Raw genomic sequence first — 14,723 nt, 5'->3', positions numbered from 1 at the left:
CACTGGATTCTATTCCGCGCCTGATTGAGAACCGACAGATGAATTCCGCTATGCCGTGACAGGACATATGCAATCGCTTTCACTGAGAGGATGGGAGGTAGCTGCTGACAACAGTGAGACCCTATACGAGCTTGCCATGGAAGGGAGTAAGAAAGGATTGGATGAAGGCTGTAGGAAAGCAGAGAGACGGAAGGGAAGGCATCTTCATACACTTGTCTGAAGCTCATACACCAATGATATACATAAGTATCACTATCTTTATCTTCTATGTTATTTTCGTTCATCACCATATATATCTGAGTTTGCCTGACTAAGATTTACAAGATGACCATAGCTTGCTTCATTACTAACAATCTCCGTGGGATCGACCCTTACTCACGTAAGGTTTTATTACTTGGACGACCCAGTGCACTTGCTGGTTAGTTGTGCGAAGTTGTGTAATGCCATGGTATTAAGCGCACCAAGTTTTTGGAGCCATTACCAGGGATTATGAGAGTTGTGAAAAAGTATAGTTCACAATTTCGCCGACCAAGTTTTTGGCGCCGTTGCCGGGGATTGTTCATGTTTTGAGCAAGCTTTTGGTAACATCAGAGCCAAGATCCGGCAACAACATCAATTTTTGGTGTTATTGCCCGGGATTGTTTAGGCTGGACAACTGACGGTTCATCTTGTTGCTTAGATTAGGTATTTTTTTTCGAAATTCTTGAAGGTGAATTCTAGAGTTTCATGATGATTTGTTGAAATCTGGCTGGCTGAGAAGCCATGTCTAATCTGATTGGACCGAGGTTTCAACTTATCACCACAAGAGCTTGTTGATTTCGTATCAATCTTGCTGTTGGAGCAGTGATTTGCTAAGGCTTGGCTGACCTTGGTCATGTCTAGTGTTTTGGACCGAAGCTTTCTTTGAAAGCTTGGCTGGCTGTGAAGCCATGTCTAATTCCTGGACCGGAGCCTTAGACTAGCATTGCACTGATTCCTGGAATTCTCATTAAGAATTTTGATACTTTTTTTTCACTTAATTTTCGAAAAATACAAAAAAATTTGCAAAACCATAAATCCCAAAATATTTCTTGTTTGAGTCTAGAGTCTCATCTTAAGTTTAGTGTCAAATGCATGTTTTTGTTATATTTTTCGAATCCATGCATATATTTCTTTGTTTTGATCTTTGAATTCTATTGACTTGAAGTATTTTGTGTGTCTCATATGCATTTTCATGTTGTTAGTGTCAGTAGTACACAAACTGCTAAGTTTGGTGTCTTGCATGCATTGTTAATTGATTCCTTTTGCATTTTGATTATCAAAAAAATCCAAAATATTTTAATTTGTGTCCTTTCAAGTCAATGATACAAAGAATTGAAGATTCAAAACATGCTGCAGAGGAATTATACAGAAAAAGCTGAGCATTCAAAAATGCCCAGTGAAGAAGGCAGACTGGCGTTTAAACGCCAGCCAGGGTACCTGGTTGGGCGTTTAACGCCCAAAGAGGTAGCATTTTGGGCGTTAAACGCCAGAATGTATACCATTCTGGGCGTTTAACGCCAGGATGGTGCTAGGGGGAAGATTTTGTTTTCAAATCAATTTTTTTCAAATTTTTCAAATCAAATCTTTTTCAAATCAAATCTTTTCAATCAAATGTTTTCAAAATCAATTTCTTTCCTTTTTAAAAGATACTTACTAACAATTAATGATTTGATTGAACATCACAAGATTGTTACCTTTTCTGTTGAGAAAGGTTTGAATGTTTCAAATCATACTTTTCTGTTAAGCAAGTCATTCATTTTAAAATCATATCTTTTCAAATAGTTTTCAAATCATATCTTCTCAATCACATTTTTTTAAATCTTTTTAACCACATCTTTTTCAAACAGTTTTCAATCAATCTTTTTAATTTCTAATTTCAAATCTTTTCAAAAATCACTTGGTTTCTTTTCCACTTTATTTTCGAAAATTAATTAATGTTTTTCAAAATAACTTCAAAATTTTTCACTTGATTTTCGAAAAAAACTTCCCTCCTTCCCACATCCTTCTATTTATGGAGTGCCACTCCTTCTCAATGCACAATTCGAACCTTATCTAACTAAAGTTCGAATTTATCTTCTCCTTCTTCTTTCTATTTCTCTTTTCCTCTGACACTTAAAGGAATCTCTATACTGTGACATAGAGGATTCCACATTTTCTTGTTCCCTTCTCTTTCATATGAGCAGGAGCAAGGACAAAGGCATTCTTGTTGAAGCTGATCCTGAACCCGAAAGGACTTTGAAGAGAAAGCTAAGAGAAGCCAAAGCACAACTCTCTTTAGAGGACCTGACCGAATTCTTCAAGGAAGAAAACATGGCAGCAGAAAACAACAACAATGCAAACAATGCAAGGAAGGTGCTGGGTGACTTTACTGCTGATTTTTATGGGAGAAGCATCTATATCCCTGCCATTGGGCAAACAACTTGAGCTTAAGCCTCATTAGTTTCTCTAAGCAACAGAATTGCAAGTTCCATGGACTTCCAATGGAAGATCCTCATCAGTTTTAGCTGAATTCTTGCAAATCTGTGACACAGTCAAGACTAATGGGGTTAACCCTGAGGTCTATAGACTGATGCTATTCCCTTTTGCTGTAAGAGACAGGGCTAGAATATGGTTGGATTCTCAACCTAAAGAAAGCCTGGACTCTTGGGAAAAGCTAGTCAATGCCTTCTTGGCAAATTCTTTCCACCACAAAGATGGAGTAAGCTTAGAGTGGAAGTCCAAACCTTTAGACAAAAGGATGGAGAATCCCTCTATGAAGCTTGGGAAAGATACAAACATTAATCAGAAAATGTCCTTCTGACATGCTTTCTGAAAGGAGCATCATAGGTATTTTTCTATGATGGTCTCTCTGAACTATCTAAGATGTCCTTGGATAGCTCTGCAGGAGGATCTCTCATCTGAAGAAGACGCCTACTGAAGCTCAAGAACTGATTGAAATGGTTGCAAATAACCAATTCATGTACACTCTGAAAGAAATCCTGTGAACAATGGGACTATCAGAAGAAAGGAGTTCTTGAGATTGATGCTCTGAATGCCATACTGGCTCAGAATAAGATATTGACTCAACAAGTCAATTTGATTTCTCAAGGTCTGTCTGGAATGCAAAATGCACCAACAGTACTAAGGATGCTTCATCTAAGGAAGAAGCTTATGATCCTGAGAACCCTTCCATGGAAGAGGTGAATTACCTAGGAGAACCCTATGGAAACACCTATAATTCTTCATGGAGAAATCACCCAAATCTCTCATGGAAGAATCAAGAGAGACCTCAACAAGGTTTCAATAACAATAATGGTGGAAGAACAGGTTTAGCAATGGCAAGCCTTTCCATCATCTTCTCAGCAACAGACAGAGAGTTCTAAGCAGAATACTTCTGACTTAGCAACAATGGTCTCTGATCTAATAAAGACCACTCAAAGTTTCATGAATGAAACAAGGTCCTCCATCAGAAATTTGGAAGGACAAGTGGGTCAGCTGAGCAAGAAAGTTACTGAACTCCCTCCTAGCACTCTCCCAAGTAATACAGAAGAAAATCCAAAGGAGAGTGCAAAGCCATAGACATGGCCGAATTCTGGGAGGAAGGAGAGGCAGTGAACGCCACTGAGGAAGACCTCAATGGGCGTGCACTGGCCTCCAGTGAGTTCCCCAATGAGGAACCATGGGAATCTGAGGCTCAAAACGAGACCATAGAGATTCCATTGGACTTACTTCTGCCATTCATGAGCTCTGATGTATTCTTCCTCTGAAGAGGATGAGTATGTTACTGAAGAGCAAGTTGCTAAATACCTTGGAGCAATCATGAAACTAAATGACAAGTTATTTGGAAATGAGACTTGGGAGGATGAACCTCCCTTGCTCACCAAAGAACTGGATGACTTGTCTAGGCAGAAACTACCTCAAAAGAGGCAGGATCCTGGGAAGTTTTCTATACCTTGTACCATAGGCACCATGACCTTCAAGAAGGCCTTGTGTGACTTAGGGTCAAGTGTAAACCTCATGCCCCTCTCTGTAATGGAGAAATTAGGGATCCTTGAGGTGCAAGCTGCAAGAATCTCATTAGAGATGGCAGACATTCAAGAAAACAAGCTCATGGACTTATAGAGAATGTTTTGGTGAAGATTGAAGACCATTACATTCCTACTGATTTCATAGTCCTAGAGACTGGGAAGTGCATGGATGAATCCATCATCCTTGGCAGACCATTCCTAGCCACGCAAAGGCTGTGATGATGTTGATAGAGGAGAGTTGATCATTCAAGTGAATGAAGAATCCATGGTGTTTAGGCCCAAGGATATCCCTCTATCATCATGGAGAGGAAGCATGAAGAGCTTCTCTCAAAACAGAGCCAAACAGAGCCCCCACAGTCAAACTCTAAGTTTGGTGTTGGGAGGCCACAACCAAACTCTAAGTTTGGTGTTGAAACCCCACATTCAAACTCTAAGTTTGGTATTGGGGGTTTCAACACGGTTCTGAGTGTTCTGAGGCTCCATGGGAGTCCTCTGTCAAGCTAATGACACTAAAGAAGCGCTTGTTGGGAGGCAACCCAATGTTTTATAATTAATTATTTCTTTTGTTATTTTATCTTTTTTGTAGGTTGATGATCATAAGAAGTCACAAAACAATGAAAAAAGCAAAACAAAATGAAAACAGGAAGAAAAACAGCACACCCTGGAGGAAGATGCTGCTGGCGTTCAAACGCCAGTCAGCCTAGCAGTTGGGCGTTTAACGCCCAGTCTGGCACCTTTCTGGGCGTTTAACGCCAGAAAAGGGCACCAGACTGGCGTTAAACGCCAGTAAAGGGCAACAACCTGCGTTAAACGCCAGGAATGGGCACCAGCCCGGCGTTTAACGCCGAAATGGCTCAAAACGTGATTTTGAGCAACTTTTGGTGCAGGGATGACTTTTCCTTGACACTACAGGATCTGTGGACCCCACAGGACCCTACCATCACTCTCTCTCTTCTTCCCCCATTCACCAATCACCTCAACACCTCTTCCCAAAAACCCTTCACCTATCAAATCCCATCTTTCTCTTCACCACTCCATCCATCCTTCATAAAACCCCACCAACCTCACCCTTCAAATTCAAACCACTTTCCCTCCCAAACCCACCCTCAAATGGCCGAACCTTACCCCCCTCTCTCCTATAAATACCCTTCTTCGACCCTTCATTTTCACACAACCTAAAGACCACTTCTTCCCCCTTTGGCCGAACACACTACCCTCCCCTCTTCCTCATTTCTTCTTCTTCTACTCCTTTCTTTCTTCTTTTGCTCGAGGACGAGCAAACATTTAAGTTGGTGTGGTAAAAGCGTTGCTTTTTCGTTTTTCCATAACCATTATGGCACCAAAGGCCGGAGAAACCTCTAAAAAGAGGAAAGGGAAAGCAAAAGCTTCCACCTCCGAGTCATGGGAGATGGATAGATTCCTCTCAAAAGTGCATCAAGACCACTTCTATGAAGTTTGGCCTTGAAGAAGGTGATCCCGAAGTCCCCTTTTTACTCAAAAAGGGTGAATATCCGGAGATCCGCCATGAGATCCAAAGAAGAGGTTGGGAAGTTCTCACCAACCCCATTCAACAAGTTGGAATCTTGATGGTTCAAGAGTTCTATGCCAATGCATGGATCACAAAGAAACCATGACCAAAGTGTGAACCCGAATCCAAAGAATTATCTACTATGGTTCGGGGGAAATACTTGGATTTTAGTCCGGAGAGTGTGAGGGTGGCGTTCAACTTGCCTATGATGCAAGGAGATGAGCATCCTTTCACTAGAAGGGTCAACTTTGATCAAAGGTTGGACCAAGTCCTCACAGTCATATGTGAAGGGCGCACAATGGAAGCAAGATTCAAGAGGAAAGCCGGTCCAATTGAGAAGGCATGACCTCAAACCCGTGGCTAGAGGATGGTTAGAGTTCATACAACGCTCAATCATTCCCACTAGCAACCGTCCGAATTACCATAGACCGGGCCATCATGATCCATAGTATCATGATTGGAGAGGAAATAGAGGTTCATGAGGTTATAGCCCAAGAACTCTATAAGGTGGCGGACAAGACCTCCACTGTGGCAAGGTTAGCCTTTCCTCACCTCATTTGTCACCTCTGTTATTCAGTTGGAGTTGACATAGAAGGAGATATCCCCATTGATGAGGACAAGCCCATCACCAAGAAAAGGATGGAATACACAAGAGACCCCTCTCATCAAGAAATCCCTGAGATTCCTCAAGGGATGAACTTTCCTCCACAAAACTATTGGGAGCAACTAAACACCTCCCTAGGAGAATTAAGTTCCAACATGGGACAACTAAGGGTGCATCAAGAACACTCCATTCTCCTCCATGAAATTAGAGAAGATCAAAGAATCATGAGGGAGGAGCAACAAAGACAAGGAAGAGACATTGAGGAGCTCAAGCACCTCCATAGGACCTTCAAAAGCAAGGAAGAGCCGCCATCACTAAGGTGGACCCATTCCTTGATTTCCTGTTCTTTATTCCCTTGTTTTTCGAAATTTTTATGCTTTATGTTATCCATGTTTATGTCTTATGATCATTAGTGTCTTAGTGTCTATGCCTTAAAGTTATGAATGTCCTATGAATCCATCACCTTTCTTGAATAAAATGTGCTTAATTGAAAAAGGAAGAATTGCATGAATTTTGAATTTTATAATAGTTTAATTATTTTGATGTGGTGGCAATATTTTGTTCTCTGAATGTATGTAAACAGTGCATATGTATCTTGAATTTGTGGTTCATGAATGTTGGCTCTTGAAAGAATGATGAAAAAGGAGACATGTTACTGAGGATCTGAAAAATCAATAAAATGATTCTTGAAGCAAGAAAAAGCTATTCAAAAAAAAAAAAAAAAAAAGAGAAAAAAAAAAAAACCGAAAAAAAAAAATCGAAAAAAAAAGAAAGAAAGAAAGAAAAAGAAAAGAAATAAAGTTGTGATCCAAGGCAAATAGTGTGCTTAAGAACCCTGGACACCTCTAATTGGGGACTTTAGCAAAGCTGAGTCACAATCTGAAAAGGTTCACCCAATCATGTGTCTGTGGCATGTATGTATCCGGTGGTAATACTGGAAGACAGAGTGCTTTGGGCCACAGCCAAGACTCAATAAATAGCTATGTTCAAGAATCATCATACTTTACTAGGAGAATCATTAACACTATCTGGACTCTGAGTTCCTAAAGAAGCCAACCATTCTGAATTTCAAGGGATAGATGAGATGCCAAAACTGTTCAGAGACAGAAGGTTAAAAGCCCCGCTCATCTAGTTAATACTGATCTTCACAGATGTTTTTGGAATTCATTGCATATTCTCTTCTTTTGATCTTATTGATTTTCAGTTGCTTGAGGACAAGCAACAATTTAAGTTTGGTGTTGTGATGAGCGATAATTTGTATACTTTTTGGCATTGTTTTTAGTATGTTTTTGATATCTTTTAGTTAGATTTTAGTACATTTTTATTAGTTTTTATTTAAAATTCACTTTTCTGGACTTTACTATGAGTTTGTGTTTTTCTGTGATTTCAGGTATTTTCTGGCTGAAATTGAGGGACCTGAGCAAAAATCTGATTCAGAGACCAAAAAGGACTGCAGATGCTGTTGGATTCTGACCTCCCTGCACTCGAAGTGGATTTTCTGGAGCTACAGAAGCCCAATTGGCGCGCTCTCAACGGCGTTGGAAAGTAGACATCCAGGGCTTTCCAGCAATATATAATAGTCCATACTTTGTCAAGATTTGATGGCCCAAACCCGCAAAGCAATCCGGCCTCAGGAATTCCAGCGTTAAACGCCGGAACAGGAATAAAAGTTGGAGTTAAACGCCCAAACTGGCATGGAGCTGGCGTTTAACTCCAGAAAAGTTCTCTACACGAATTTCCTTGATTGCTCAGCCCAAGCACACCAAGTGGGCCCGAAAGTGGATTTTTATGTCATTTACTCATCTTTGTACACTAGGCTACTAGTTATCTATAAGTAGGACCTTTTACTATTGTATTTGTATCGAGACTTTGGTAGCTATCGAGACTTTGGTAGCTATCTTTGTTTTATGCTATCTTAGATCTTTGGGAGGCTGGCCATTCGGCCATGCCTAGACCCTGTTCTTATGTATTTTCAACGGTGGAGTTTCTACACACCATAGATTAAGGGTGTGGAGCTCTGCTGTACCTCGAGTATTAATGCAATTACTATTGTTCTTCCATTCAATTCCGCTTGTTCTTTTACCAAGATATCACTTGTTCTTCAACATGATGATGGTGATGATTGACGCCCATCACCACTCTCACCTATGAACAAGGTGATTGACAACCATTCTTGTTCTACAAGCATTCGAGGCTTAGTGAATATCTCTTGGATTCTTCGGAGTCTTCGTGGTATAGGCAGGACCTGATGGCAGCATTCAAGAGAATCCGGAAGGTCTAACCTTGTCTGTGGTGTTCTGAGTAGGATTCAATGACTGAATGACTGTGACGTGCTTCAAACCCTGAGGGCGGGGGCGTTAGTGATAACGCAAAAGAATCACTGGATTCTATTCCGCGCCTGATTGAGAACCGACAGATGAATTCCGCTATGCCGTGACAGGACATATGCAATCGCTTTCACTGAGAGGATGGGAGGTAGCTGCTGACAACAGTGAGACCCTATACGAGCTTGCCATGGAAGGGAGTAAGAAAGGATTGGATGAAGGCTGTAGGAAAGCAGAGAGACGGAAGGGAAGGCATCTTCATACACTTGTCTGAAGCTCATACACCAATGATATACATAAGTATCACTATCTTTATCTTCTATGTTATTTTCGTTCATCACCATATATATCTGAGTTTGCCTGACTAAGATTTACAGATGACCATAGCTTGCTTCATTACTAACAATCTCCGTGGGATCGACCCTTACTCACGTAAGGTTTTATTACTTGGACGACCCAGTGCACTTGCTGGTTAGTGTGCGAAGTTGTGTAATGCCATGGTATTAAGCGCACCAAGTTTTTGGAGCCATTACCAGGGATTATGAGAGTTGTGAAAAAGTATAGTTCACAATTTCGCCGACCACCTTTCATATTTTATTCCAAACCAGAAACACAAAACCGAAATCAACCATCAGTTCGTCTCATTCCAACCATGGCCTAGGCCCAAACAATCCAACTTCAACCAAATCACCACAATCCAACAGAGTTCCAGTTGCAAACACAGATAGGAAGATGCAAGCACAAACAAACAGTTAATGCAAGTAGAACAATTAGCAATTAATCACATAGGCAAACCAAGTACAATATGCACACCCAAACAATGTCACATAGATGCATATGATGCATGCCTGTCCCTAGTGGCTGATGATATCATCTGTCGGTTATATAGCCAACCCGACACGTCCTGGTAGCTAACCATGGACAGAAACCCCATCGCGGAGCAAGTAAGTTTGAGCTACAACCCCCTTGCTACTACCCGCTCAACCCAGAGCCGTGGAATAACCACTACTGCGGCTACTACCCAGGCGGGTGTTTAACAGCTCAACCTGGAGCGAGTGGAATCACCACTACTACCGCTACTACCCAGACGTCACAGTCTCTAACCTGGAGCAAGTGGGACGAACCACAACCCTTGCTACTACCCAGGTATCACAGTCTCTGACCCGGAGCAAGTGGACAAACCACAACCCTTGCTACTACCCAGGTATCTCAAGCATATATTCATTCAGTTCTAACCATGGATCAACATCCATCTCAGCCATCCGGCTTAAATTCATAATTCATAGTCAGCCATACGGCCCACAACGCATTCGGCAATCAGCCATAAACAATACCATACACAACTATTCCGGCTCACGGTTCAATCCAGAACCAGCCAACATTCATCATACACAGCCATTCCGGCCCATAACAAAACCACTTCCACACTCAACATTATCAAATTCATAAAACCGGCATTTAAGCCATAAATCACTTTTCTCAAGCCACCTCACTTTGAAATCAAATTTCAACTCTTTTCAGCCTTGGCTTTAAAGATCTCATTTCTCAAATCATCTCAGGCTCATAAGCCAAATTTACTCAAAGTGAGTTCCCTTTTCAAAACAAAGCCACTCTCGGCATTCTCTTTCCAAAACTTCCAAACCATGGCAAGTTAAGGATTTATTTCAAAGCATTCAAAATCACCCATCCAACAATGGGATTTATAACAAAAGTTTCTCGGCAGAGTCCAAGTCTTTAGGGAAGGTCAACCCATATCAATTCCTTAAAATTCATTGAAACTCTTAAAATCATAGATTCTCGTTTCAAGTAAATAAAATTGAATTTACTATATAAAACCGGCCATACAAAATCACAAGTTCCAACCCGGTCCAAAATCAACTCATTTGAAACGGAACCGGTTCATTTGAATCAAGCCACTTTCAGATTTCTTTTTGGAACCCATTTTCTTCCAACTCCTCCAAAATGCCTCAAACTTGATTACTCAACCAAAAGTCTAGGTTCCTTTAAAAATCACTAAAAACTCCTTTTTTTATTGAAATCAATATTAGAGCTTTATTCTTCCCTTCAGTAATTCAACGGTAAAAAAAATAGTTTCAGTTCTAAATAAGTCGAACTCAAGGCATAAAGTTCACTAAATAAATTAAGCTTGAAAACATCAATATTCTCTTAATAATCAAATAATACAACTTCTCAAATCCAACCCTTTTCAAACAACTTTTCAAATGGCTAGGATTTTGTAGAAATTTCGGCAGCACCTCCCCTAAAACTTGGACTTTTGCCACCCGGTTCGGGTCCCAACTAAACCATTTCTCATTCCTTTTCAACAGCTCAAAACCAGAAATCAATTTAAAGCAAGCTAAATCCAACAATCGCCTCAGTGGCGTATCTCAAGGATACCATTTCAAAATCAACTCAATATCAATCGATATAACTCATTTCCAAAGCTTTAAAAACGGTTCAATAACAAATCATTTGTCCAAACCAAGTCAATTAAAATAAACCAGGCTGAATTCAAAAGTGCATTCGACTTCTCAAATCATCAAATAATTAACTCAAATCAATTTAGTCCTCAACGGATTAAACTTAGATTTCAAATCTTTAAAGAATCAACTTCAAACATTACAATTTACAAAGCCGCACAACAATTCAGCCAAACCAACATCCATAATCATTCGAGTCAATCAAAATAATACATAAGGCAGATACAATCACCAAATACACAATATCTCACATCAGTATCCATATGTAATAATTCCAATACATAAAACATAGTTTTTGGAAAGCGCCCCTACCTCAAAACGCAAATCCATAACCCAAACGTCTCACAGAGTCCTTTCCGTCTCAACTCGAAATCACCGGCAACCAAAACCTTAGCTCCCAGCCACTTTTGCAATAACCATAGCAACACTAATCGCAACATATAACAATCAGGACTCGACCCCACGTTACCCAAAACTCATTTATTAACCAAACACAACCGAAAACTAACGTGAGGCTTTCCGAAACATACTTACCGAAGAAGAAACGGCTGAACCGAACAGCGGCGGTCTCTTGAACCGGTTCGGCAGCAGCACGTCAGCCACCTCAAGTGACAGCGGCGACCGGACTCCGGTGTTGGTAACTGAAACCCACATACAGAGGCGATAAAGCTGTCGGAATCTTAAACGAATAAACCAAATTCAAAGCCCTTACCGGTAGAGTTTTTTCGGCGACGGAAGAAGTAGCCAGAGGCTCCGGCGGTGGTCCCGGGAGTCGCAGAACCACCTCTGGAGGCCAGAACCCTTTTCTGATGGCGGCAGTTCCGACCGAGGCGGCGCCGGCGACGCAAACAGCGGCTGGGCGGGTGGCTGGACTCCCAGCACACCTTCAGATCTCTCTCGTCTGCTCTGCTCCGGCGATGGCTGAACGACGATGACACGGGCTCCATGGCAAGGAGCGGCCGCGGCCACCCAAGTTCCTGCGAAGACGGCGGCGGATGCAAGGCTACTCTGCGGCGGAACGACGGCGGTCGGTGGCGCGTCGGCAGCGACTGGACGCGGCTCCTCCAGCTCGCGTTTCCTTCTCTCCTAGCATCGCCCAGTCTCAGCCTTCCCCCTCCTTCGAGCTCAACAGAAATGAACCCAACAGTGCTGTGCTTCCTCCACGATTGCGGGCCCGACGGTGGCGCAGCAGTGAAACGACAACGGCAGCCTCCAGACACGGCCCCTTCCTCTCCTCGCACGCTCCTCTCTCTCGGTTCTCCATCATCGGCGACAAGGACGGCGCAGCGAGGATGCGACGGGCGACTGTGGAACGCAGCTCGTGGTGAGGTGCGGTGAGAACGATTGGCGGCGCGGTGAGCCTCCTTCCCCCTCCACGCCGGCAAACCTTTATCCCTTCACCCTCAAATTCGTTTCTTCCTTCTTCATATTTCTGAGTGTTTGTGTTTAAGGTAGAGAGGGGCAGCGGCTGCAGCTGCTTGGGTTTGAGGGAGCTAGGGTTTCATTTTGAAACTTAGGGTTTTGTCAAGCTGGGGGTAGTTTAGGTAATTTCAAATAAAAGTAGGGATAATAGTAATTGAAACTCAATTAAATCCAACACTAATTATATATAGAAAATACTATTTGTTCATCGCTTTCACAAATTATTTCAATAAAATGTCCAAATCAAATAATTAGAATAGATACTTAATTTCTTCATTTTCCAAAATAGCAGTATTAATATTTAAAATATTACTTATCTAATCCAAATCATATAAAATCCTTATTATTTCATAACTACCAACTTTATAAATTGGATATAGAAAATAATCCAACAATTGTGAAATTGGATAAAAATCATAACTTATCTCAAATCCAATAAATCAAACTTGCCTTAATTATCTTTAATAAAATAATCTCTGAAATTAAGGCTATAAATAACTGTAGGATTTGAGACTTGATCATAATAAGACTTTTCAAATATTCTGGGTCTTACATTCTACCCACCTTATAAAAATTTTTACCCTCGAAAATTGATACAAAATGAAAGAAATTCCATAACAGTTCACCTTTGAACACATTTAAGGAAGAAGCAAAAATATCTCAAATATAATCATATATACGATTTTCAAATACTTTGATTGTCATAAGCATAAGGGTGTAAAGGTAGGAGTGTGATTGCAAAGCAAACGTTTCAAGGTAGGCTCAATGCAAAAGATAACATGGGTCAATCATGTGATAGAAGGGCAAGGCATCAAAGGCTATTAAACAGGATGGAGTTAAACGACGTGCTTAACCTCCGCACACTAATCTCATACCAACCTCAAAGTTTCAACCTTCCAATTCCATCAAGCACTTTACAAACCCCAAATTCAATCACAAGCCTGGTAACCACAAAACCCGTTCGCAAGGATCAAAACACCCACCACTCGTAACGCTGCACACCTACCGTTTCAACTTCCATATACATCACGTCTTAAAGAACTAACGTATCGCGTTACTACGTCTGCAAGTCGCACGTGATATCAAAACAATTCTCGAGTCTACTCAGAAGGATACAAGATTTAAAAAGGAGAGTCAAATGTCAAGGATAGTACTCAAAGATTTGAGAGAATGTATCCAATTCCAAATAAACAAGGACACTCAAGCAATGAAGTTTGCTAGACTCAATTCAATTGACAGCTTCAAGATAACCCTTGGATCAAGGAAATCCAATAGGATCAATAAGAAGGAGAATCAGCGCATTGGTTTGAAACAAATTCAAGCTGAGTCGAAGAAGTATGAGTTTACAGAAGAGAATATCTCAAACCCAAGGCAAAGCTCACAGAACTTAAGAGCATGATAAAAAAAAATACTTCCAAATACATTGTTCATAAAAGAATCGAAAACTTGCAGAAAAATCACTTCGCAGTTTAGAAGAAAATCAGTAATAAACATTCTTCAAGAGAGTAACAAAAGCATAAATGTGGCTTTGCTCTAAATCAATTCACGTTGAAGTAGATTATGTAGAGTTTTAAAACAAAATGCACACAAGTTTGGTTAGAGCCAAAATATTTCCTCAAGTATTTTAGAAAGATAGTCAGGTGCACAAACTCAGCCAAAAGTAGTTCAGAAGACTCGGAAGAAAAATCAAATGCTTGTTCAAAATTTTCCAAAGTCCACATTCAAACAAGCGTGTATGACATTTATAGCAAGGACAAAAGATGAGTTAAATTTTTTTTTTTAGAAAGGAAATTCCGAAGTAAAAATTTGCTTACAATTTGGTAAAGGAAATAAGTGGTGCGTTACAAACGAACCGGTTTCCACTAAACAAGGAAACTTTTCAAAACCTCATTTAAAATAGCGCATGCCAACTTTAAGAACAATTTCGTCAAAATCGAATAATGGTTTCACTCTCAATCAAGTAACAGGGAATAGATTCAGTTAGAATTTCTTCAAAGAGAATTCAAAACTTCTTTAAAAATTCAAAAAGACTCCAAAGTATAGTTGAAATCACCATTTCAAAAGGATATTCAAGGAATTAGGATGTACTTGAAAAGGAGTCAAGCCAGACAAAAAAAGGATCTTAAACCAAAGTAGTTCAAACAAGATTCACTAGGCATGAGTCATCAAACAAGCTTTCAATTGATCCAAAAGAATACAAAAGTCATAAGGAAAGACAACTCAATTATTAGTAATTTCTCAAGGATAAATCTTTAACTAAAAACTTTTGTAAAGATAATGAGAGGATATATAAATGATGCACTATTGGACACGAATCAACTAACTCACATAAGAATG

The 14,723-nt window shown here is 40.5% G+C and overlaps 1 non-coding gene across 1 annotated transcript; it reads right to left on the bottom strand.

The window, feature by feature from the left end:
• Window positions 1-2,721: 2,721 nt before the first annotated feature.
• On the bottom strand, window positions 2,722-2,828 carry LOC130977875 (small nucleolar RNA R71). Its single transcript, XR_009085548.1, has one exon. It is a non-coding gene; the product is annotated as a small nucleolar RNA R71 (small nucleolar RNA).
• Between the last annotated feature and the right edge of the window lie 11,895 nt (window positions 2,829-14,723).

The sequence above is a fragment of the Arachis stenosperma genome, chromosome 4 (assembly GCF_014773155.1).
Source record: "Arachis stenosperma cultivar V10309 chromosome 4, arast.V10309.gnm1.PFL2, whole genome shotgun sequence".
NCBI classification, from domain to species: Eukaryota; Viridiplantae; Streptophyta; class Magnoliopsida; order Fabales; family Fabaceae; genus Arachis; species Arachis stenosperma.
Note: the sequence above shows the minus strand (reverse complement) of the source record. Positions and strands in the feature narration are given on the sequence as shown.